Source organism: Corvus kubaryi, unplaced genomic scaffold (assembly GCF_017639235.1).
Source record: "Corvus kubaryi isolate FWS band 111438036 unplaced genomic scaffold, C.kubaryi_AGA036_p1.0 132, whole genome shotgun sequence".
NCBI classification, from domain to species: Eukaryota; Metazoa; Chordata; class Aves; order Passeriformes; family Corvidae; genus Corvus; species Corvus kubaryi.
In genome coordinates, this window is record NW_024580666.1 from 11,645,197 (window position 1) to 11,672,269 (window position 27,073).

General features: G+C 38.2%; 1 protein-coding gene across 5 annotated transcripts in view; it reads left to right on the forward strand.

Moving 5' to 3' along the window:
- SOCS6 (suppressor of cytokine signaling 6) overlaps nt 1-27,073 on the forward strand; it is a 125,150-nt gene that overhangs the window by 37,059 nt on the left and 61,018 nt on the right. For 4 of the 5 annotated variants that reach the window (XR_006016738.1, XR_006016741.1, XR_006016737.1 and 1 more), the window contains exons 2-5: nt 14,911-14,959; nt 15,366-15,424; nt 15,958-16,446; nt 17,825-18,661. The exons of the other annotated variant lie outside the window; for it this stretch is intronic. The gene's annotated coding sequence lies outside the window, so the exon portion shown is untranslated. The remainder of the gene's footprint in view (nt 1-14,910; nt 14,960-15,365; nt 15,425-15,957; nt 16,447-17,824; nt 18,662-27,073) is intronic. 5 annotated transcript variants of the gene reach the window in all.

Genomic DNA, 27,073 nt, shown 5'->3' on the forward strand with positions numbered 1-27,073 from the left:
GCCTCACACCGATCCTACTTGAATTTTTTTTTCAAACCTACTATTTATTTTCTTAGGCACACAGTAATATTAATACAGAAAATATTTTATTACCTCATAAAATCCACCTCGCAGTTCTCTTAAATCCAGTTATTTACAGGCATAAAGAAGGAAAGTTTAAAAATCAGGACAGAAAAAGAGGTTAATTTTCTTCTCTTTAGTGAACTACTGTACTGTTTTTCTCTCAGCTTTCAAGAAATATTACAACAAACAGTGGGTCTCCGTTTTCTAGTGGAGAGTTTAATGTAGGTACCAACAGCTACTTATGTCTTTCATTTTTTAAAAATTGCATACAGCATTGTTCATTTCTACAACTTGTCCCTCTGAGGTGGTGCAAGAAGAGGAAAACTCTTCTGAACTTTTCTCTTTCTGTGCAAAAATGGTTGTATGACACAATCAAGGATCTACCAGGAAAAAGGGGAGAAGATATCTCTTCTTGATCAGACCATAATTTGCCTAAGCTTATCTGTAGAAAAAAACCCAAACCAAACCCAACAACCCAACAAGTGACAAGGTTCCACATTTTTCTCCCTTTGTGTGTAGCTATATGTCTGTTTTTAAATCTCAATGCTAATTTTGGCTGGGCTGACACATATGTAACCTTGCACCAGTTGTTTAATTTCCCTGAGTGTCAGTAAGCTTGGCAGAACAACCAGACAAGAACATAAGACCCCTGGATAAAACAGATGGGAAAGGGAAATAAATTTTACACAAAGCACTATGTTTTGAGATGAGTTATTTGAGGGGAGGATGTGAAGCAAGCAATGGGCTGGGTGAGACTCCAAAGAGATCACCTAAACTATCCAGGTAAGTCAATCTACTCAAAGGAATAATCCCACTGAGTTTTTGACCTGAAATGCAATCTGTCCATCCATTTTTGTGCATGTATGGTTGTGCACATTCATGTCTGTGTGGGAGAGGATGCTGGAGAAGTTCAGACAGGTCAAAGGAGCATTTAAGACCTTGTGATTACAATTGTGAATTACTCTCATGCCATCATAAGCAACATGATAACATGCAGACAAATGTTTACTTTGCATGGACATTTCTGTAATCACCTGTGTGTATGAATAGCTTGAAAGCAAAAAAATAGCTTAAAAGTAAAAAAAAGCTAAAAAGTAAAATATAGTAGATTTCTGCATTGCATGTATTAATGAAGTGTTACTTGAATTTAAATAACAAGACTCAGGGCAAGAAACTGCATCTGGAGAAGGAAGCCGAGTAGCTTACTACTGAAGTTAAAGATTTGGCTAAATGATATGAAATGGATCTTGCTTAAAAGATGACTCCTGGAACTCTGTAAACTAGTAAACTTTTTCTGGTTTTCCTTGTAAACTAAATTACTGAATAAGTATCTTCTGGGCCTGTGTTTCTTACTACAACTTAAGGAAAAAAAAATTATTAATGAATTAATGACTGGCGACTGAGGCATGCTCTTATTTTATTGCAGTCTATAAACACAATTAAAAGAAATTTGAACCAAAAATATAGTCAAGTAGTTCCACTTGATCTTTCTGGCTAGAAAATCAGGAGCGATTAATATAACGACAAATGTTCTTATGACAAACTACAAGTTGATTTAGCAAGACAGTGTAAGCTGACAAACATTGCTGGGGCACTGCAGAGTTCAGAGGCTGTTGTTAGTCAGAATTTTGGGGACAATTACATTTCTGTGAGTGTCAATAGTACTTCATCTGTGTGTTCTATTCAAGGGAGAAATTTGTTCAGCCACAGTCATCAAACCATAATGGAAATACTTCTAAGAAATTATTCAAACCAAATTTTTGTGCCAACTTAACAGAAGTGCTAATTTGTCAGACAGTATGAGAAACGACTTGTGTCTGTGTTGTGAGGGTTTTGTTTTTTTTTAATAATATTCCAATGCCAATAGATATTGACTAGTTTAAGGGGACCTGAATTTGCTAAGAACTTTAAATATCAAACTACTCTTATCTTTGTATTGCTAGGCTTACTTGTCTCTTAGGTTCTGTCAACTGTGAGTTCTCTAAGTACATTGATAATAATTTTAGTGATGTTGTGGAGGTGAAAAGAAAAGTAATAAACAATGTACTCAGTTGCGTATTTTGAAGTATGAAATTTATGTCTATCATTTTAGCTTTTCCAGATTGCTGAATAGAAAAAATTAAAAGTGGTCAAACCCCAAAAAATTATGAGACAATCTTGTTCCTAATTAGATGTTTCGAAGTTTCTGATGATACAGTCATTAAAGGAAAAATGGTTTAGAAATTTGTAGCTGATTTCATTACTTCACCATGTTGTAAATTTTGTGTGTTCTTGGAAAGCAATATGGAAAGAATTCATGTTCTGTTCTCATTGAAATCAAAAGTGTGTTGCCTTCAGAGGTGTTAGAATATCACTGAGTATTTTTTCAAATTTCACAGTACAGCCTACTTTATTTTTTTTATGTAATTTAGCAGCTGGAATATGTCTGCAAAGAGGCAGTATCTATGTGCAGGTACTTGGAAGGATTGTCAGATCACTATTGATCAGTAGATACATGGAATCACTCTTTCCATTTGAAACTAAAGTATTCATGCATAATGTCCTCCAATGGATGTCAGTAATTTATGTGTCTATGGAGTGCTCTATACAGCTTTTGCAGTGTACCAAGAGAAATCTCTGTTCAACAGCATGTCATCACTTTATTTATATATCTAGATGTTTATTTTATTAAAGAAACACAATCAAAAATTACAGCTCTGTCTCCTGGTTCTTTGAGAAAAGTGATGCAAGGATTCTTTCAATCCTAGAAGTTACACACCAGTGGGCCTGCTTTGTGGAGCTGCCTGGCAGTTGGCCAAGTGCCGATTCCACAGGCTAAGATGTTAAAGATAAAATGTTTTAAAAGCAAAACCTTTCACTCAATCTTGGGTGCTCTTTGGAGGAAATTAGGGACATACTTAAAATAAATTTTCAAAGTATTCTAAGCATACTTTGTCTGGGTTTTGCTACTGACACTTGGATTTGGTGTAGCCAATATCCAAGGGGTATCTCTGAATTCCCAAAAAGAAGGTTGAACAGGTTTCTTCGGAGAGGCAAAGGTGCTGTGGGGTGTGCATCTCCTTCATTCACCTCCGGGTGAAAGAGGTGACCCAAAGCCTTGGGGCTGGTCACTATGGAAGGTAATTGTTAGGGGAAGGAATATTTGTATAACCATCATTTCACTATAATAAAGAATTAATTAGATAATCACTTCAATTTTAGTAATACTGTTAGAATGTTAGCAATTTAAAAATCTTGATATAATTATCTTTTTCAAGTATTGTAGAGCCTGACAGCAGTGTATAATTACCAGTTAGAAGAAAGGGAAGAACAAGAGTATCCAGTTAAATATATTAAGGAAGACCACAGGTTCATAGAATAGTTTGGGTTGGAAGCACGTTCTAGTCCAACTGCCCTGCAATGAGCAGGAACATCTTCAACTAGATCAGGTTTCTCAGAGCCCCATCCAACCTGACCTTGAATGTTTCCAAGGATGAGGAATTCACTCTTGGAAACCTGCTCCAGTGTTTCACCACCCTCACTGTAAAAAACAATCTTCATTATATCTAATCTAAACTGACATTCCTTCCATTTAAAACCATTACCCCATGTGCTATCACAAGAGGCCCTGCTAAAAAGTTTGTCTTTCTAATACTCCTCCTTAAGGTACTGGAAAGTGCTGTAAGGTGTTCTCAAAGCCTTCTCTTCTCTGGGCTGAACAACCCCAGCTCTCTCACCCTGTCTTCATAAGACAGGTGCTCCAGTCCTCTGATAAATTTTGTGGACTCCTCTGAACACGCTGCAACAGTTTCATGTCTTTGTTGTGCTGACAGCTCCACGATAGATGTTTTTACTAGCATGATTGGATTTCGTTGATATATACTCAGTATATTGCCATTTGTTGTTTCCTTGTGAGAATGTGATAGCAGTACCTTCCCCATTTGACTTACTCATTTTGCAGCTTTCAAATGAGCAGAGTCAGGCATGCTCATTTCTTTACATTAGCTGAGTTGTGAGTTTTCAGAAGGATTAATATATACTCCTTCAGCTTTCACGCCTTTGTGCTGTCCCGAGACTCATAAAGCAAGAGGGATTGATAGCTTCAGCATTTTACTCATGTAACATGGAGAAATCATTTAGAAAAGTGATTTATGGGGTTGCAGTGATATGGTTCATAAAGGATAATGCCTTTCTACTTAGAATTCACATTCTATTATATAGGAAAGGCTTTGGCATTTGAAAGAAAAGTCAGCTGTGGTATCATCAATTTATAACAGGCTATTTGAATGTGAAATAGAGGGAAACACCCCATCAAACATTTTATTCCTGGGAATGTTAGCTTCCCTGATAGTTAATTAGTCATGGAGGGTGCCATTTGACAATTAGCCATAGATTTGTGATTGTGATAAAGAATGGTTGAAAGAGAAAATGAGAGAGACACTAACTTATACAGCATTTCTGTATGTGTATGAGAGGTAATTTATTCAAGGACAAGCCCTTAATTCTTCTGTCTTTGACATGTTAAGATGACACAAAATGGGAAGGTTGAGACAGGCTTACCTAGCTTATTCCCACTTCAATATTCAGCAGCAATAATGAGATTATAATATATTTTCTTGTTATCAGCTGATCCGATACTTTTCAATACACAGCAGAATGAAAGCTATTATAGTGGTCCCCAGATATTTGAGTCTATTCCCATTCCTCTTTCATCTTCCACAATTTTTATTGCTAGTTCTGATTTAAATCACAGCTCAGTTTTTTGCTCTCAGTTTAAAACCAGATCCTAACCATCAGCCTGGCTGTTTGTTGATTTTGGGAGCTACTCTGCCTGTGGCTACTGCTCCTTGCCTAGTGATCACAGGAAGCAACCAAGAACCTGCTGATGCAGCAATAACACAAGTAGTGCTCTCTGGGGAAAAAAATTTTTTTTTTTGAAAGTACACAAACATAACTGAAAAAACATCGTTTTGCTACTGCACTGGCATGGGCTGTGGAAGGAAGGGAAGTATCATCAGGCAGGAAGTTGGTTGAAATGAAAGAGGGATTTTTTGATTATTTAAATGAAATATGTCAGTTCTTCGTACTCTGTGCACAGAAGCAGAATAACAGGCTTAGAGGACACACCTAAATCATTGTGAAGAGTAATTGGGACCAGCCCCTGAATTAAGCAGCTGAACAAGCCAACACCTCTCTTGCTACGTACAAGGAAAAATCAGACTAAAACTTCCTTTATATCAAAGAGAAGATTAGCCTTGTCTTCTTAATCCTTCTTCCCTTAATTATTTACTTCTCTGAATGTTGGTGGGGTGAAGTATGGGACTATTCTGACTATCATCACAATATGGAAAAGGTTTGTCGTCACAGAACAAACTTCTGTGTATTCTTAAATTGTCCCTATAAATTTTAGGGAAAAATGTGACTATATGCAAATATCAAAATGTGGGAGAAACAAAGAAAGTAAGAACTGTGGCACAGTCTTTTAAGGAGGGGTATGAAGTTAGGACAGTAGCTGTTTGACTTGATGGGGTTCAAATCTGGAAGGGGGCACAGAAGGTAACTCAGCAGAATTGATTCTCATTTAAGAAATGCCATTTTTACTTTTTGGATCACTTTTCCCAGATGTTTTCATAATCACTAAATTTATGTGGTTTGCTCTCTTTCTCTAAAGTTCTTAATGAAAACATCAAATTAAATAGAACCTTAATAATGACCTTATTGGTAGCCTGCAGTGATTGTGTACATAAAATCTTCAAATCCAGACTGGTTCATAATTATTCATTACAATTCTTAACTGCATTCATCAGAGACTGTGGTTAGTGTTTCTTAGGGGCCTCAGGCTTTATTCACAGGGGATATGGAAGGTAAGAAAACTGCAAAACCAGAAGAAAAGTAGTTACTATGAATTATTTTAGCTTTGTTTGCTGCTACTACATTTTTTTCTAAGCAAAGAAGATAAACTACAAGAAAGACGAGTGTTTCAGTTCCACCTCTTTCGAGTATTGCTTCCATAGCTGCATTTTTTGCTCTTTCTTCCCTTTACCTCTTCTTACCTGTCCATTCAACCAGTAGTAAGTGCTGTCATAAACCTGTCTCCTGTTATTGGTGACATGAGAAGAACAGCATATGTCTTTATGTGACAGGAGTCTTGTGGTTATAGCAAACCACTATCTTTTTTATAAAAAGCATATTTTTTTAATGCTTTATCTTTGTATTAGTAACTGCAGTGATATTCAGTACTCTGCAAAATGACTTATTTCTTTCAGTTACTTTCAGAGTTGCCTCAAACCTGTGGTATCGACCTTGGGGTCACTGAGTCCTTGTCTGTGCTACATGATGTACCACAGCTGTGAATTTCCTTAGGAGTAATACGAGCTGTGAAATGATCTAAATGTGTAAGGATTTGCAGCATTGAGATCAAATTTATAATTTGCTTTTGGATGAAAATGTTGTTGCTCAGTTTGGATCCCTGGGATGCAAAGGTCAGAGGAGATGAAGGCTCTGGGAGATGAAGGCAGTTCTCTGCCACTCTTGTGCCTGTGAGCTTGAAAACCAAATCTCCTTTGAGAACCAGTTGTAATTAACACTGTTTTCTGGGTAATGGAGGATTTTGCTGCCCAAGAGAAAAGCACAGATAATACAAACCTATGTAAATGAAGTCTAGAAATAAGGGATCTGTGCAAAGGCCACACAGCCTACTGCCATGTACAGAAAATGTTACTGCTTTCAGTCCTGAGATGATTTGTGGTAAATTTAGCCTGAATCACTGAGAATGTCTGTTTCTGGAGATTTAAACATGGGCAGGTTTCCACTGCAGCAAGGTGGATCTGAGAGACATTCTATGATTTTTCAAGCATGTGACATGATGGCATTACTGGAAGCCAGTAAAAATCCTGAAAGTGTCCAGAGTCCTCAAATCCCATATGGAAGAAGAAGGGGACACATCTGAGGAAACCAAACAGGTAGAAGTAGCCTTTTGTCTTCTGAATTAAGGAGAAAATAATGACATTTCATTGTAAGCATGGCCTCATAATTGAAAGCAGGATCTTGTCTGGAAGGTTTAAGGAAGTTAAACCATTTGAAAGCTCTAGTCCCATGCTTTAGGACACTTTTTGAGTCTTAAACTTACAAACAAAATGTCCATGCATGAAAATTAACAACTAAGTGCTCAGAAAAATTCAAAAGAAACCTCCTAATCTTTCATACAAAAGATGATGCTGATCAGGGTGCTATCTTTAGGTGTCCTCCAACAAAGAATTCATTTTCAAGTGCTTTCTTTTCAAGCCTATTGTGTTATGGGTTACTGAGCCTAAATTTTGAATTACAAAATAAGTCACCTATTAATTACTTCTGGGAAACATGTTGCACACAGTTCCTGTTTAATCATGGAGCCTTAAGACAAGAGATATTTATGCATCTGGTGAGAAGGCCTAGAGATAATAGCCATTATTTTGATTTCATGAGCAATTGGTAGAAAAACCTGGAATTTATTTTTTTAATTTAAAATATATCTAAGGTAATAACACAGCTAACTTTTTTGTGTGTACTTAGCTAAAGGTTATTTTACTAAAAAAATATTTTTATCCTCTGTTTTTTTCCTCTCCTACAATTATTCTTTGGAAACCTTACTTATAGAAGGAAATATACAGCTCAGAATATTATATGCCTGACACCCAGTCAGTGGAATTTCACAATGGTGCCCCAGATGGATAGTGCCATACTAATCCTTTTATATTTTATATTTAAATGGAGACCTCAAATTCAGCCCACTCCTTTTAAGTTAAATTTTACTCCTATAACTAAATCTTTAAAAGATTAGCCTCTCTGAAAAATTAGCTGTTTCATTTTTCAGCATATGTCTTAACATAAACTCTGCTGACATAAATTTGCATAAAGGATGCTACCTCAGCAGAGGGGCAGAAAGCAGATGGTGTAAAAGTTCTGGCTATATTTTCAGGAATTTTGAATCTGGCATGTAGTTTTATCTGAAAAACAGCGTGGAAGAGGAGAAGAAATTCAGAACATAAAAATATTTTATGTCATTCTTCTCCAAATGAAATTTTTCACCATCTTCTTTTGAAATGGTTTGGTACTATTTTGAAAAGAGGGTGTATAGCACACTCAATGAAATGTTTAGGGAGGTATTCTTTTTCCCATCAAGCTGAATGAATGAGGATGAACACGCACTTTGGACTGATGTGAAATGAAATGGAGTCATCAATAGTATTCATTATTGATGAATAATGATTACTCTCGCTGTACAAGTAATTGGTATTTTCAGAAAGCTTCTGACCAAGTTATTTGGTAATCAAGAGCAGAATTCAGACAGTGGTAACTTCCTTTGCTACCCCTTCTTTCAATTTCTTTGGATGACCCCTTCAGAATTACTGAGTTTTGTTTTGAAGGTTACTAACACAGAGGAATAATAATTGATGTAGCCATATCTCTCTTATTTGCTATATATTGTCATGGCTCTTTACAAGTACTTCATTGCTCTGTGTCTTTACAGGATCTACCTTGGATATAATGGTCTTCATATTAGTTGCTGTATCTACTAATTACGTGTTGTAGAGCTTGCAAAACTGTTATCATTGATAACCTCTCTCTTTCAATATTCATATAGACAGAGTATGTTTTCTATGTTCTTCACACATTTTGAGTATTTGATATTTAGAACACGACCTGTCTCATTTCAGCTATCGGTTCTCTATTTTCCAGGGGCAAAAGAAAGTTTTAGAATCTTCTAGGATTCATGGGCTCATTTATCTACACGGTTCACTGCTACACCTATTCTCATACTTTTATTTATATTGCAATAAAGTCAGTAATTGTCACTGAAAAGGCAGAGATAGAGCAGTAATGGATCACTAATTCTGTGGCTTTCATGCCATTAAACTGTGTGTAACTAAGCAGCGCAGAGAGTTAGGGGTGGAGTAGAACCTGGCACATACTCAGGAAAATGCATTTCCCTTTTCAAAGTGAAATGTTGGATGGCTTCACTCGTACTATTGGTGACAGGCCCCACCTAGCTGATGGGAGCACTGCAAGCCCTGCACCATCAGGGGAAGAGCTGGGGTGTGGAGGAAGTTGGTTTGGAGATTTGTCAATGCCTCAATCTAAATACCCTATGAAATAACTGACACAGTACTTGACTAAGAAACAATGATAACACTTTATATTTTCCACCAAGTATCTCAAACCTCTTGCAAATACCATTAGACTCAAGTGTTCACTAATAAGAATAAATAGCATTTAATAAAAGTGGAACGTGCAGTGAAAGAAGTAATCCTATTTTCTATTATTAAGTCACTTTCTGGATTTCTCTCTGAAGTTGTGATAGCATTTTTGCATAGATTTTAACCAGGTAAATGGCTCAAGAGAGCCTTGGTTAATATTATGTAGGAAATCTACTGCAAAACTGGGAACAGAACCCAGATCAGAAGTCACCATGCTTTTGACTACTAGGGAGACGATAACAGCTTGCAGAAAGGTTCATTGCTTCAGCTGTGTCTAGTTTTGTAGAATGAATGGCGTGGCATCATATGAATGATTAGTGTGGGTCTCGTCATTCTTGGATGATTCATTCCCTCACACAGCTGGGGAATTGGACTGTCCAGCAGCTCCTGCCCTGGGACAGCCTGTGCCAATGCAGTCATACACTCTCACCAGTCACAGGCAGGGAAAGAGCCATAATTGCTCATTTTTTCTTTTAGGCATGTCATTCTGGTCCTAGAGGGATCGATGGCACAAAGTCCATCTGACAGCTGCTTACTGGTCATGTCCTTTGGGGGTCAGTTCTGAGGCCGATTCTGTGTAATATGGTCTTAATGAACTGAATGATGAGGCAGAGAAGATATTTGCTGTGCTCTCATCAGATGACAGTGGGCAGGGCTGTTCTTCGAAAGGATCTTTGTGGGCTGGAACAATGCAGGTACTGCGAGAAGTCAAACACTACCAGGTACAGTCCTGCATGTGGGATTGAATAATCCCATGCACTGGTACAGTGTGCAGATGACCAGCTGGAGGAAAGGCCCTGGGAATCGTGGTGAACAACAAACTGACCATCAGCCAGCACTGTGTCTTTATACTGAAGAAGGCTGGTTGCACCCTGGGCTATATTAGCATGACTGCAGCCAGCAAACCAAGTGAAGTGTCTCCTTTTCCATGTTTGGTGCTTGTGAAATCGATTCTGAAATACTGCATCCCATTTTGGACTCACCAGAGAGATGCTCAAGGGTCTGGAGCACAAGGTGTATAAGGAAAAGCTGAGAGGATTAGGCTTGAACAAATCCAGCTTTGAGCTGAAAGCTTGGAGAAGAAAAGACTGAGATACAATACTGTTATTGCTGTCCAGAGCTGCCTGGTGGGAGACGGTATAGAAGATGGAGTGAGACTCCTCTTGGAGACACACGGTTTTGAGACAAGAGGCATGAGTTGGTAGATGAGAATTTTCTTCTAGATGTGATGATTGTCAGATAATCTTTTATGTAAGAAATATAGATATTTATTTGTAATCTTGAGGATGGTCAGGCACCAGAACAAGCTGCCCAAAGCATCTTTGGAAATTCCATTATTTAGGAGATTGATTCAGTTAGACAAGAACAGGAGCGACCTACTTGAAGTGGACCTCTTTAGAGCAGGAAGTTGAACTAGATGACCTTGAGAGGTCCCTTCCAGCCTGACTGATTCTGTGACTCTTTCTAGGTTTGTGTAGTTTGATGTCATGAACACCACTGTACCATTACAAGTTTTGCCACAGCATGTTAGAAGCTGCTTATCCTGTAAGTTATTGGTTTGAACCTTTAAAATGAGAATTACATGGTAACTGAGCATTTATGACCAAAGAGTACAGCTCTATTTTCTGCAAGGCTGTCAGACCTTTGGTGGGTATTTTAAATTACAGTACATTGAAGAAAAAAATTGAAAAAACAAATTATTGATTATACTGTAGAGCTGGCTGATGGCAGATGACACCAATCCTGTTTGCTTTCCTCCCTTCCTGATGTCATTTGGACTATATCACCTTTCATTACAGGAGTTCCTATTTTTACAGTTATGACGACTTTCCTGCAAGGTTTCTCATGCTTGTTTGATTCTGTCCTCTTGAACAGATGAAATGACCTCAGTGCCCCAAAGCACATCATTCTTCTGTTCACATCAGTGGATTTTCTTCCTGTCTCCACCCATTCATGGTTTTGTGGCTGTCTTCTATAAATGACTGGCTTTGTGGTACTCACTGCAGGATGCTGCAGCTTCCCAGCTTCATTTGTCATTTGCGTTCGAGATATATAAAGCACGCTACACTTCAAATCTTGCAGTTTAACACTTGTACCTGCCACTTCCTAGTCCTCTGACTGTGAATCACATATATTGAAAATAAATCATTGCACATTTGGGTTTCTTCATTGTTTCAAAAATGTTTGATCTGTGTTATCACAGCAGACACAGCTCTGCCCTTATGAGACAGGAAGCAAGAAATATTAAACAAATGAGAGAGACAAAAGTAGCAGCTCCACTGAGGCAGCAGGGCACTTTGCAGCAGAAACTGCAGGATGGACTAACAGGCTCACTATATTCATCAAGTACCTGATAGGTTAATGCCCAACTCCCCAGCGCATGAGAGGTGTGTCTGTATGAACTGGCACAATCCATTCACATGTATCCAAGTCCAAACAGAAGAGTCGTCTGTGAAAACACGTTCCGACCGTGCTCATGCCACAGAGAATGAGGCTGAAAGCAACCAGTGGGAAAGTAAAATCTTTTGAATGTTTTGCAGTTTATTTCTGACTTTCCTGTAGTTGGCAAAATTAAAATCTCTTCTTGAGTTATATTTAATATTGTCACAGTACAATAAAGCCAGGCTGAGGTTTAGGTAGGTGTCCTTGGACTACTGCTGTGGGTTTGTCTAGGCTGGGAGAGCAGTGATTTACACTGCGGTTGGTAAATGGTGCATTGATGGGTAACAACATGATAGCTTGGGGGTAGATAACCTTAGGATTGGCTAGAAGAAAATAGCGCTGAAGCTAGAGTCATACTTAGTGTGGTGACACACTTTTTAAGTACAACCTATATTTTCATCCAATAAGGGTAGTAAATGAAAGTAGAAAACCTGCAAATCTGTTCAGTGTGGCAATACAGCACCTGGACTGTGTATAGGATTAGGAGAAGGGTGTGTCCTTTCTTTGTTCTATTATGCAAACCAGACAATACATTCGGTAATTCAATCTAATCAGACTTTCACAATCAGGTGCTGGCATAGAACTATAGCAAATATTTCCTGAATCCTTAGCCAGCCACATTTACAGCAATGGGGAAAAAATACAACGTGGTAACCCCTTCACTGCCTGTGTCCATCACATAAGAGCCAGCAGTCCTATGGACTCACTTTGGTCTGATAGGCCATAGTTACTTACCATAGCAGGAGAGAAATTGCTGCTTATATTTTTACTTCTGTCAAGGTTTCTCCACAGCCTCCCAGGAGCAGGTCTGTTCCCACACTGCAGCCTGGTGAGATCCACCCTAGGTCACCATCAGAGCCTTTTGAATGTTCCTTTTTAAGGTTCGTTGATAATGGGTCTTCCTCTGGGAGCCATAAGGATGTTTATTAGGCATTTGTGGGTACCTGATCTGTCTTATTGTCAGCTGCAAATCAGTCTTCTAAATTACAAGTGAATCAAGGCTTTTAGCAAATGTATTCAAAAATTAACTGAAGATTCATGCGAGTTTTCTACAACTGCTAGAAATACCATCCAATAATGTAATATCACAGCTTTGCAGAACAGGCTGTTAAAATGCCATGGTATGAGCAGAGACAAATTAATTAATAAATGAACAAAAACCCTTGCATTGTAGAAAGAGCTACTAATGTTAAAAACACTCTCAAAAATGTAACTGTGAAATGTAACAGGATTGATTGATTCACTTTTTAAGTGATTAAAGACAACATTCAGGAACACAAAGAAAATTCATATTTCAATGAATGACAGAGATTACAGTATCTGTGCAAGGAATGATCAGAACAGCAAAATGGTCCCTGCGCCAGAGCCTTTAAACAGCAGAGGTCAAAAGTTTTCATGACTGTTACAGGAAAAAAATCCATTTCAGAAATTAAATTCTGGATGCAGCTATGTATGCATGCCATCTTAAAATGGATTCAGCTTCCTAGGAAGGTCTTTACTACCCTCAAATCACTCAGAGATGTAAATTTACTACCATTCCCTAGTCCTGCTTTTCTATTCCTGAGAGATTCCCAGTCCCAGCTGCTTCCCTCAACACTTTTTTGATGACTGGAGCCAGTTAAAGGGGAGAAACAATATTCATGACCCTCTGCAATTAAAAAGATCTCAGGTTTCTGACATTAAATCTAAAATTCTTGCAGGAAAGTGTGTGTGGGTGTGCAGCCTAGAGATTAAATGAAATAATTCTTGCCAGCTTCTGTTGAGCAAATTAAAGTAATAAATACATTTAATTAAATGAATATGTTCAAGGATATTAACTACTTACAGAAACTATATTGAAAAAAGCAAGTTAAATTCATTATTGGAAATACTTCTATATTTTCTTTTTATTCTTGGTGAAAAGCTAGCAACAATAAGGACCAAAAAAAGATTTAGGATGATACTTCCAGTCCTTGACTGCTGGGAAAAATTCTCCATTAACTTCAAGAGCATTTAATCAGAGAGCAATTTATGCCATTTTTGTCCTCAGTTGCAATTTTTCTTAATTTTCAGTTTCAGCATGTCTCTTCTGGGTGAACATCTTGTCGATTTTCACCAGTTTAGCCATGGCACTAAAGCTGTGGGAGCCCCTGCTGCTTAGAGGCAGCCTGAACTGGTGGTTGAGGACGTTGTTTCACACTTGAGAACACTCTTTATATAACTGTTCCTTGCTGCCTCTGGCAAGGTAGAGCCATGAGGAATAAAACTCTTCATATATTGCAAGTGGTTTTTGTCCTCTTAAATATCCAGATGTGATGGGCGAATAAGATACCAGAATTCGGGTTAGATTTAGCAAGTTGGAGGAGGAGGAAATTTGCATTAGAATAGGTATAACTTAGGTGTAGTGTCCTGAAGCTGTCAGAGAGTCAAGGGAAAGTTCTTTGATTCAAAAATCAAAGAGCACTCCTTACAAGACCATCATGTGTGAACAGCAGTTCAAGCTAAAGAGGCTACCTTCTAGGTAAGATGTGCTGATCCTGCTGTGGAATTCTGTGTTGTTTGCAAGGTCTGGCAGTTAATACTGGTACAAGTTTTCCCACTGTTTCATTTTCTCTTCATTTCTGTAAGGATCTTCAGGTTTCACAAATAGGATCTTTCCCTCTTTAATTCTTTTTCATTCTTTATTTTGGAAATGTAAAATGTTCCCTAATTATTTAATTAGGCTCACATTAATAATTTCAATTGCAAACTTCTCACAATATGTCTTAATTTTTTTTTTGTTCTGGCAGACAGTCAAGGATTGTGCTCCTGACTGTCTAATTCAGTTCAGGAGCACAATCCTGGTTCTAATCAGAAGGATCTAAAAGTACTTCTGAGACTGGGGCTACACAGACATACTGACTCCTTGTTTTCATGAGAATGAATTAAATGTCAGAATCTGGAGGGGTCTGTAGTGCACAGGCATGACTGGGGAAGTGTGTATGAACCTAAATGTGGCCTCCTATACCACACTGTTCACAACGGAGGTCCCGGTCAAGATTGTCTTGGACTGGTTTGTTTGGGCTTTTTTGGGGGTGGTGGTGGGTGCGTTTCTGTTTGTTTGGCTGTTTTTTTGGTTTTGGTGGTTTTGGGCTTTTTTTTAACAAAAGTTTCTCTTTCAGGTTTACTGACTTAGTTTTCTCAAGGTATCCTTCTCTTATTTTTCTCTAAGGCAGCTATGACTAACTCATGTGGGCTGGATCAGGATGATCTTGTGATTTGTAAGTATGTTCAGTGATCTGGCTGCACCTGTGTCAGAGTTTATTAGTGTAGATCCAGCAGATAATTGCTGTCTAGATTTTAGTTTAGAAAGCAGAATGAAATTAATGAGTCTTGCTGCTTTCACCCTGCTTTAGAGATAAAAAGGTTCTAACAAACTGGATGAAGTCCATACAATTTTTTGCTTAAGATGGCCAGAAATGTATGTGGTGCTAACCAGGTAAGGACAATTATCCTTGTTGCCGTGTCACTTGCATATCACTGTGTCTTGGGGTGACTTGATGTTGTATTCCCTATCACTGCACTATGCCCAAATGGGACAATTGAAGGGTGAGTGGGTCTTGCTGATCACCCCTTGGCTCTCCAGCTCACGGATTCCACTTTCGTTTCATCCCTACGATTCGACAGGAGCCATCGGTGAAAAGAACGTAGTGTGTGTCTAGCTTTGGCCTGTGTGCTAATCTGAAGTAAGTAATGGATATTTTGAACCAAACCACTACACACTGTTATGCATATATCCAGCTCTAGAAGAAATAATCAGATAAATACATATAGATATGCACCCTGGAAACAAAATGATGTAACTTACTATTTAATTTAATACAACTGCACAATGAATTGTTTGCATCTAGAATAAAAGACTTCTAGTTTATTTTACTTTTAGTTGAATTACAGAAATAATATCACTTATGCTTTTATTTCATCTTACAAACTTAAAAAGAAAATCAAATGAACAGAATATTGAATAAATAGAAACTTACCTGTTTGAGATGGAACAGAGATATAAGTGGGAAAAACTGGTAGGCTAAGGCAAGCAGCCTAAAGAGATGGTGAATTGCATCCTTCCTTAGCAGGAAGTATGTGTACATATTGACAAACAGAAATGTGATAAAGGGATCTGGTTCAAATTCCTTTTCTCTATGAGATGGAGCAAGAGAAATGATGGTTACAGTCAGGCCTACTACATATGGAGAGTTTGTTCTCTCTTTTTGTTTTGCAGATGTCCCCTTTACCTGCGCAAGAGTGCTACAGAAGTGCACAGAGCATACGTTTTATACATGGCAATGTATTGGAATGAGAAAAAAGGGCAGATTTGAATTTCTGGATTTCCTCATGTGTGGATGCATAGAACTACATTATTCTGTTGATGCTCAGTATATATTTTCACTGTTCCCAATCCAGATTACATTGAGGAGGTGCCAGCATTATTAGTGTTGACATTATCAGTACTACTCCACACAGCATTGCAAACCCTGAATGCTTTTGCTTCTGTGAAGCATCCCTTTCTTCCCTTTTCTTCACCACCAATTGCTGCTGGAGCAGCAGCATAGAGGAAGGAATTGTGTTTGTCCTCTTCTTGGTCATCCCACTCCTATGCCTTCTTAAGAAAATCCTGGAGCACGGTGGAGCAGAACTACAGCATATGTGGGGCTATTTGGAGCCTGCAAATCCCACTGTGGGACTGGGCAATGAAAAGGACTGTGACAGGGTAAGAGGTCCCAAAACCCTTAAGCAGTAAAGGAGACAATTTGTAGCTCATTTAATTCCTGACTAATGGGGAAGGGCAGGTTGGAAGAGGAGTGGAAGAAAGGTGAAAGACCTATGTTTTCACAAATATCAGCTGTGAAAAGATGTGTAAGGTATCATTATACTTTTCTGTTATCAGTATTATGGGAAATAAGTGTGATTTTGCCCATCAATACATCTTAGTCACAGACTATGCTCAGTTTTGGTGCATACAGTGTACATACATTCTTTATCCTTCTGCATATAAGAAGTATCAGATTTCATTACTCATTCCCATCCAGCTCACTGCCACCAAAATTTTGTGACTGTTTTTCAAGCAGACTGAAATGATGACTGAGCTGTCAATAGCAAGTTCCCAGTTACTGATGGTCTCTCTGGGCTCAGTTCAATCAGTTCAATTGACTTTAGACAAGGAAAACAGTCTGATACAAATCTATATGAATATGACATGCATTCAATAATACGATACAGGCACCAGTATGTAATGGTAGCATTAGAAAAGCAGGATATTTTAGATACAGCTTTAGAGCCCTAAGTTCTCTTTCCATAGGAAGCTACAAACCTGCAGAAAACTAGTCCAATCTGACTTGAATGCCTTTCATTCTTAAAAGCAGCTGTCAAGGAAGTCCCGATAGGGACTTTAGTTCCACAAGACTTACGGAACTGGACTCTTTCTTCATACAGTGAAGTGGCCAGATATTCTTGCAAGTGTGTGATTGTACCCTTCAGGATCTGACCTATAGACTACAAATGTCAGATCCAAACTTTATTGCAGCAGGGAAGAGAAATGACTTCAATATTTTAAAAAGGCTTCTTAGTGAACCCCATCTGCTGCTAGCAAATCATGATAAAAATGACCAGAATGCTAGTCTGCTTCCACACACCCAGATAATTCAGATCATATATATTCATATAAACCTCATGCCAGTTATTAGTAAATCCTACCTATCTCTCTCTCCTTTCCCCAGGAAAGTACTGCTCCCATTTCAGCAGGTGGTGTTCCAAGTGGAACAGGGTAGATGACAAAGCAGTATACCCTAAACCACTGTAGTACTCTCTTCACCTCTCTCTGAAGGGGCTTGTATACAATTCAAATTTTGGCCAGCTGCAGGTCCTTGCATAGCTTTGAAGCAGCTTTGTCTTGTAAATAATCCCATTTTTAGTTCTTTCTCTACTCTAGCACCAGGCTGGAGAGCTAATCCACAGCTCAGTTGTGAGCCCTGCTTTCACAGTAACATGTGGTGCTCATTCAATTTCAATGGACAGTTTCCATGTTTTCTAGGTGAGAGCTTTAGTTTGCAGTTAGAAGTTTAAAGTTATTTTTCTCTCCTCTTTTCAAGAAGCTATGTAAATTGGCCAAATCATGAGGACTTGCTAGTTCCAGTGTCAAGTCAGTGGCTCCAAAGACTACAAATACCAACTGAAAACAGCATTGCAGCAGCAAAGTGACTCTAATACTTTAAGAAAAATAGGACATAGATAACTTTTTTGAATGCCAAGGAAAAGATCTTAATGGTAGAACCAGAAAAAAACCATCTTGTCCTCTTTCACCAATAAATTTTGTTTTGAAATATTTATCTTTTCCTGAACTGCACACTAATGTACAAGCTTCAAAATCACACTGGTGATTAGATAGGCATTATTTAGATATTTCATAGTCATTTTACCCTTTGATTCTTGTGGATGATCTTTCATGTTAACAGTAAAACAATATCTTAACTTTGTCTCTTTCAGTTACCTCAGTTTAGGTTTTGACCTAATTTTAGTATTGAACAGCTTCCAAAACTAAAATTGCTGGGAGAAATAAAGCTTTATTTTTCATTCCCCCCCCCCAACTGTTTCTGCATTTTTCTTCCTCCTCTGTACATCCTACTCACCAAGAGCCCAGAACTAATAAAAGACCTTATTTTATCAGTTGACTGCATAAATGTAAATGGGAATTTATGAGAAACAGTGCTAAAGGCATTATAGTATATCAGCACTTAAGAAATTTCTGAGCCATTATTTACATAGCATCCTTGTTCTCCTAAATGCAAATGTATAGAATATTTCAATATTTTTTTTTTCAGGATTTCGCTGGCCAAATTTGACCAAACATGTCTGGTCTGTTGTGTTTTGCGATGATGTTCTAATCTGAACCTGAAGTTTTCACACAGAAAAATCAGATGAGGACACAGGTATCAGACAAAACAGTTCTGTTGGTTTGCCATCAGCACCCCCTCGCGGTGAAATATATTATTTTCTTATCAGAAGTCATTTGGTGGATTTGCTCGCACGGAGTAGAAGATCAAAGTTCTGGTAATGCCTTATAACATACACAATCTGTGGAAAAGCAATAATTACAGGTCCTGCATGCTAAATTTTAGAAATTAATTTTGGCATGAAAAAGATGAGGGGAGGAACAACCCCCCCATTTCTTGAATCTAGAATGCTTGTAGCAAAATTTAAATATAAAGATGGGAAGTTTTTCATTCTCAGACATGAAGCCCTTATTATTACTATTTTTTTCCTGGCATTGAAGCTGAACTTTACATACAAAAGAAGGGGTTATACCTAAAATCTGTGTTGAACGTGATCTTTTTCAAAAGTATGTTGCTGCTGTACATTTATATTTTACTGCATTTAAATTTTAAAATAATTAAACATTATGTCTAAAGCAATTGATAATTAAATCTTGTTAGAAAACACATAAAAGCACTTAAGAAGCAGACTTCTTTGATTCAAGTGGCTAAATTCCACTGTTTTTCACTGATATTCAGGCTTCTCTGCTGAAACTAGTTACTTTTAATCAGAATAGATTTCTATATTGAAAGTAGACAGTACATGCTTAAAGCTTCAATGTAATTTAGGCAGACCAAAATCATAACCAGTTAGTAAGAAACTCTCGTTTGTTAATCTGACCAAGTGAAGATGTTAAAAGTAAGATGATTCTATTAATTAAGGGAAATGAAAATGAAGCTACAACACTTAAGTTTCTATTGGTGCTGCATATGTCATATTATGGTTTTGAAGGGTGTAAACAACCAACCATTTCTCTTTTTCTCTCCACTAAAAGACCTGTGGTTATGTGTATCAGCTTTGATGGCCACCAGAGTACCTGTGTTCCCTGACACATCCGATTTTCATGTATGTGATGGTTTTGTAGACTTCCCACAGAGAATTAGGGTAAAAACTACTAGTTTCAGTGTCCTGTGAAGTCTCATATCTGACATATGGTAAATCCCAAAAGAGCAGTCAAACATCAGCAAGGGTGTACCCTGCAGTCTCATAGTCTCAAAGTTCTGCATTTCTCACCTCACTCCATGTGTTTTCCTTCTCTACTTACTATAAGAAAACTGTTTTAAACATTATCAAAGTGATGGGCAGGGTTGAAATGGTCTGTATAAGAGGTTCCAGACTAGTGTAGAAGTGTAGAAGTAGTACTGTAGTAGTAGTGTAGTGTAGAATAGACTGAATTTACAAATTCAGTGTTTCTGGTTCTGTGTTTGGGATTCTGAGCAGCTCCTGCTTCTTTCCTCTTTGCTGACATCTCTTCTGGGAACAAAATATTCAAATTTTGTCAGCTTCAGTACAGTGTGGCACACTTAAACACCTTCTGACAATTTGGAGTTGAGCAGATGCCAACCCCTACTACTAACATCTATTTCTGGGTTAAGATGGATTGACAACCTTATTTAGTGCTGTTACCATTATTTGAATATCTTCTAAAGATGTTTTTATTTCCCTTTTTATTAGTAGTAGATCAAACCTACCAGCCCTAAAGTAGTCAAGAAGGCATTACAGAGCATATATAACCACTGTCAAAAATGGGGGCAGATGTCACTAAAGAGTTAATGAAGAAAAGGCATGAAATGGGGAGGAGGAATTTGTATTACAACTTTTCACAAGTATCTCATCTATTGGTTGATTAATACTGCACAACCTACTAAAAGATTGGCTATATCTCATATTTCTTTTACGTTGCGCAGCACAAGGCAGACTCAGTTTGTCATGTTTAGCATTCACTCCCCTTTTAGCCACCTAGCACTACCAATCGTTGTATCAGGAATGTTAGATGCTACATCCCAACCTCTCTCATTTTAGTCTTGTATTGCGGTCCATGAATCAGTCTATCCCTTTTTTTTGTGTGTGTGATGATATCATTTCCTTTCCATGTCTTCCTGTCTTCCATAAGATTAATGCTCACTGGGTAAAGAAGTATTTTTCCTGTTTTCAGTAAGTTTCCTACTAATGTTTCAACAAGCACTACCTAGTTCTCTAATTGCAAGATTTTGTGAATAGCAGTTTTGTCTTCAGATTTTCCCCTGCCTTCATGATTCCTTAAGACCTCTTTAGCCTCATAGTGAAGACTCACAGCCTTTCACATCTCTTCTCACAAAGCAGGTCTTTATCTCCTTTGATTGTCTAGTTGCCCTTCTCTGCACCTTCTCTAGTTCCATCTCCTTCCTCAGATGCAGAAACCAGAACTAGGCATAGCAGTCCCAATGTGGACATGGAAAAAATTCTTAAAATGGCACAGTGATGTCCTGCTCTGAACACTTTTCTCTTGATGTCCAATATTTTATTGGCTTTTTTAGGCTATTGCTGTACAATGATTTCAGATAACTTCAAGTGATGAATCCAAAATCATCCTAAATTACAACTGAGTTTTTATGAATGCAGCATTGTGTATGCAAGATTTAGGATAGTTTTTCCTTATTGCACATTTTCTGTGAACTCATCTGCCACCTTTTTACCCACTTAGAAAGTTTGTCAAGACTTTTTGGCATTCTGGGCCAGTGACTTGGCTTTGGGCCATCTCCAAGAGTGGAACTTGCTTCAGGCTTGCAGGTTTCACAGTACAGCAGTTTCTTCAGATCATTGATAAAGAAAGCTGAATGAAGCTGTAACCAGCATAATTCCCTGGGGAACTTGAGAGGAGCTGACTCCTCTTTATCCTGAGAAGTGTTCATTAAGCCTTGTGTTTTGATTCATATTAAGCTGTGAAATATTTTTCCCCCTCCAGTCCTGTGTCAACTGTTTTATTTAATGGTAGAATTCTGTTTAAAAATCTCTTAGAAGGAGTCTGCTTGATTTCTTTTATCCACATATCTATTTGATACACTCTGAGAACTCCAGAAGGCCAAGAAGCCAGTGTTTCCTGGCAATAAGTCCATGTTGGCTGCACTGTTCCGCTTGGAACACCGACTGCCCCCGTTACAGTGATTTGACCTTGGCTGGGTGCCAGGAGCCCTCTAAGCTGCTCTGTCACTCCTCTTCCCAGTGGGACAGGGGAGAGAATAAGATGGAGAACAACCAGTGGATTGAGATAAGACAGTTTATTAAAGCAAAAGAAAGAAACAAGCATGTCCGTTTCTCGCGCTTTCATGTGTCGGAGGAAAATAACTTTAAGGGATGGGACTATGCAACTACACAAATTTATTGTTTAAAATAACAAACGCATCAGTCGAGGCGTGAGATTTTACAACACCTCCGAGTAATGGCGACTAGTCACAAGATTTAGAGTTACATTGTAATTTATAACTTTCTAATCCAATAGATACTTAAAATGACACTTTGTTTTAGATTAATGACCTATCACCTGTCGCACTTCTCACTGCAATGCAGCTATGTCTTTACCAATAACTTCTCATGTCACGTACACACAGTTGTCTCTCTTATACCATCTACATTCTTAACTTAAACTATATAAAATCACACTATTTTATTCTAAAACTCTTCACCAAAACACCCAGTGTACAATTTTACTTATAATGATAGGAACACAAGTTTGTAATCCTTTTGCTTAAAGTCCACAAATCTCTGTCAATTAAGCCAGACCTAGTCTCTTCCAGGGTTGTAAATCAAAGCCTCCTTTAATTGCAGGAGTTTCTACTCCTCTGTCTCCCACACAAGCAAAAGTTTGTGCATGCATAGGCAAAGGGAAAAGTTGATCTCTACTTCCCATCAGTGAGCGATGTTTGGACACTTCCCAGGAAGTAGGGCCTCAGCACACATAGTGGTTGCGCAGAAGACAAACACTGAAGAATAACAAATGCTCCCCCATTCCTCCTCCCTCCCTTAGCTTTTATATCTGAGCTGACATTACATGGCATGGAATATCCTGTTGGTTAATTTGGGTCAGCTGGCCTGGCTGTGTGCCCTCCCAGGATCTTGCCCACTCCCAGTCCCTTGATGGGAGGAAGGAATATTAGAGGGACAGCACTGCTCAGCTGTAGCCAAAATACTGGTGTGTTATCAATACCCTTCCAGCTACCAATTCGAAGCACAGCACTGTGAGGGCTGCTAAGGGAAAAATTAACTTTACCTCAGTCAGACCCAATACACCTCTGTTCTGCTTTTCTCTGCCAGTTTTGTTGTTTGGGATGGGTGCACTGACATGGTGAACTCATACAGGTGGTCTTCAATGTCTCTGATGAGCTACCCATTGACACACCTCAGCTGGCCTGATGCTTCCACCTTTGCTGTTTTCAAATGTTTTATTCATTCTCACACAGTTTTGTGGTTGCCGTTCAGGAGTAGTTACAGATATGGCTTCTAGGCCACTTTTCCCATTCATCCCACTCTACCTGCATAGCTCTGGCTTCTGCAAAGCCACTTCTCTTCCACTCAATTTGGCTATGCAGTGAGTGAGGGGCCTCTGCAATGCTGCTTTCCACAGCCTCTCTCCTCTTTGGAGTCTGCAGGAAGTGTCAGTGCAGCGGGTGCCCTTTTGGTTATTATGTGAGTCTGTCATGTGGTGATGTACTGTGGTGTACTTTTCTTTCCAGAAGAATTCACTGGGCCATCAGTGCAGCCCAGTTGCAATGTATAAGGGTAGTGGTGCAGTGACTGGTTTCACCCTTCTCTGGATACCAGCTGTGGTATTGGCTTCAGGGAGCCAACACAAGCACTTGAACTGTCCCTGGTACTTCAGGTTCGGCCTGAACGCCTCCATAGGAAATAAGTATCAATTTCTCTTGGGAAATGAGATCAGATGTGCTGGGGCAGTGCACCCAAACTGTGTGATCAATATGGGAGCTGTTATTCCAGAGAGACAATTTCCCATACCTAGTTTACTGTTTACCAGTGCAGAGCTTGAGGGCTTACATACTGATCTTCACTTAATATAGCTGTAATGGTGCACAGAGTACTTCCTTCATATCTTCCAAAAAATGAAGGGGAAATATTAATTTGCTCAGGAATAAAGAACTCTTGACAGTGTGACTTTGACAGGCGCTGCTAGAGAAGAATGGGCCAATCTGGGAAAAGCAGCACATGAAAACAGTAAGACAGAAGGGCATCTCAAAATATGTCAGTTATCATTCTTTATTACTTTTGATTGACAGTGACTAAAAGAAGCTCATAGCTCTGAGCAAGAAAACAGTAGAGAGATGTCTGCCATATTTCAGAAGGCAGACTATTGTAATTTTCTGAGGTGTGGAAGGAGGAAATCCAAATGTTGTTGCTTTCTGTATCTAACACCAATTTCTCTTTTGAATTGAAATTACCTACAAGATTTTAAATTTTGTCTAGTTGTCTCACCTAAAGAGGTGAGAACTACATTGAGAATAGTTGTTTCTCACTGAATGCTGGTTATATCAGAATTAAGCACCTGCTACTCAGGCAGAAGAAGAATAAAAAAGCTATCAAAACAGGGCAGAAGAGAGAAAATGCAAGCCTAAAGTTAAAATTTTTAAAAAAAGAAAGAAGTTGTTCCTGTATTCCTTTTCCAAAACATCTGAAATCAGGAAAATGAAAATTGCTGTAAATTCAGGTAGTGGTATGGTGAAGGAATATATCTCACATCTAGGTGTTGTCTAGTGTTTGACTCTTTGCCATAGCCAGGTGACAGCTAGACTTCTCAGCTTATTCTCAGGCAACTGTGAAAAAGGAAACAAGATTTGCATTACTTCCCATCACCGTTACCTTCATTTTCCCATGCTGTACTGCTTCATGTGCTGCCATGCAAAGAATAATTGTGGGCATCCTAGAACAGAATTGGATTTTTAATTTGGATTTTGTTTTGATGCAGCTGTGAAGAGCTACTTCCACCAGATTGTCCTGTGAAAAACCACATCTCTCCATCAGGTTGCCAAACAGGAAATAAAGCAAAACAAACCCCAAACACTGGTTTAGATTAGTTTGCTTTGAACTGGATTTAAAATTGCTTTATCTTGCTGAATAAACCCTTGTATTTAGTTCATGCAAAATATTCCATGCTAATCTAAGAATTTTATTTTGCTGCCTTCATGTCCAAGGAATTGACTTACTTCAGCATGATCTCAGATACAATGCAGAGAGGTAAAAATACAGAGCATTAGAACCCTTGCTTCCATAGTTGGCAAATGGCAGAGAAGATTTTAAAGCTTCTTTGTGGAAAAAGCTCCTAAGAAGCACTAGTACCTACCCTTTTCTCTTATTTTACTTGCATGTTCTTATCCATGGTATTTCTCAAATTAATTCCAAAATGTTTGCTGTATTAGCCCATCAAATTTGTTTGCTTTGTAAATTATTTAAAATTGTGCCAGTTCTACATTAACAGTAATAGGTTACCCTTTTTTGTGGCTGCACCTGGTGGCTTTCTAAAAATATCTGATTTTAAGCCAGTTCTAGGTCTATACATTGATGTCAAACACGTTATTACATTTCTTCCCCATTTCTCAATTAACGAAATCTTTCTCCTAACAAAGAAATGATAGCAGAATGCAGTAAATTTTATGCCTTCTAATTAAGTGGACCTCTCAAGGGTCTAATTTCCTGCAAAATTAAAAACTGCATTTGTGTGAATACAGTGAAAGAAGGTCAGCAACAGGAAGTGAAAACATTTTATTTCACAGTACTTCATACCATGGACATTTCTGCATTTCCCTACAATGTGGTTTAAGACTCTCCAGTGGAGATGAGATTCAGCTGGGGTTCCCCTGTGTAAGGAATAATTCAGATGCTACATCTTTCAGCCAGAAGATGATTTCCACCAACCTTAAATGAAACCCTCAAAAAATGTGCTCAACTAAAACCATTCTTCGAATTTCCAAATAACTCTGAAATAACCACAGCTTCATTCTTCAACAAGTGTTGTTCCTTCCCTTGAACCCAGTTAAACCACATGTTGAAGTCATGGCTTCAGGCATGAAGAACTTTAAAAAACCCCTCCTCTGGGTGATGCCAGCACAAACTTTTTCTCTGTACCAGGATTATTTGCCTTACTCCAGAGGTACCATGTTAGTTGCACTTACTCATGAAAACTGTAGGACTTGCAACTTATACATGCAACTTTCAACTACATTGAACTCTGAAGACTCAACACTCTCCTCTTCTCCTGTAACACAAAGTAGGTTCAAAGGCCCTTAGTCTGTCACAAGGAAGCCTGGGGCTCATGGTAAATGGGGGCTGTGGAGGAGCCACATGGTTCCCTGACATTGCAAGGGAACCCTCAGTCACTTTTAGTCTAAGCAAACTCTCAAGTTTCTTTAAGTTCTCAAGTCAAACTTTCATAAAACTTTTCGAACTTGTTCTTATCATAAAGTGAAAAAGCAATAAAGAGCAATGTTTGTATCAGTAGCAGTATTTCATCAGAAGAGTGCCACTGGTAATATGATGGACAGAGGAATATACAAAGTGTCTTTTAGCAAGGGGTGATTGTAGTTTGTTAAAATCCTTATTGAATATTTTAAAATAATGTTGTTACTGCAGGCAAATTCAAATTGAGAACTTTACTTGGAAACACAGGAAATTGAGCTGGTAAACCGATGGGTTTTAGTTCTGTCATGAATGTGCTCCAGCCTCAAATTTTGAATTTAAATCAATGTAACCTTAACCTGCAGAAACAGAAAACTGTAAGGAACAAGCACTGTACCAACTTTGAAAGTAGGACAGGAACTAAATGTAGAATTCAGCATGATATGATGTTTCTTAAAGGTAAAATTGTGGTCATGCTGAGATGTGTGATTGACAGTGGAAAATATCTTTGGACTACTCAAAGATCAATTTTAATTGGAATTTAGGTCAGATGTAGGAAAGTAACTTTTAGTAACCAAAAATTTATGCCTGAAACTGACTCAAAATAATGATCAAAATCACAGGATTCGAAGGCCTAAGGTGACCTTAGAAAGTCTTACAATCCATTTGACTACTCTTAGGCAGGATTAACTATAGCTAACCCACTTTTGATATGTCTAACCTATACCCTCAGTGTCAGTAAACGAAGTTTGCCATAACTAACTACTTTCCAAATATTATTATTCTTAACTTTAGAAAGCTATGACATTCTTTCCTTTCCTTATTTGAAACTGAAATGTACTTGTTCTGTCCTTTCCAGATATGGAGAATAATTCTTCCCATTTCTTTGCAGTTACTTGATTAAGAATTCAAGAATCAGCTTTCTCCTCTTTCCCTCAACAAATCTGAACAATTTCAATTTATTATCTTTGTTTTTGTTGGGGAGGATGAAACAGGAAAACCTTGGAAATATGATTGCCTGACAAAAGATTTTGGGAATATGAAAACTACAGGCAACATCGAAATGAAAGCCACTTTTGAAATACCAGGTCTTAGTTACTGAACAACTAGAAAACAATGGTATGGCCGACTGAAGTAATCCCCCCTTG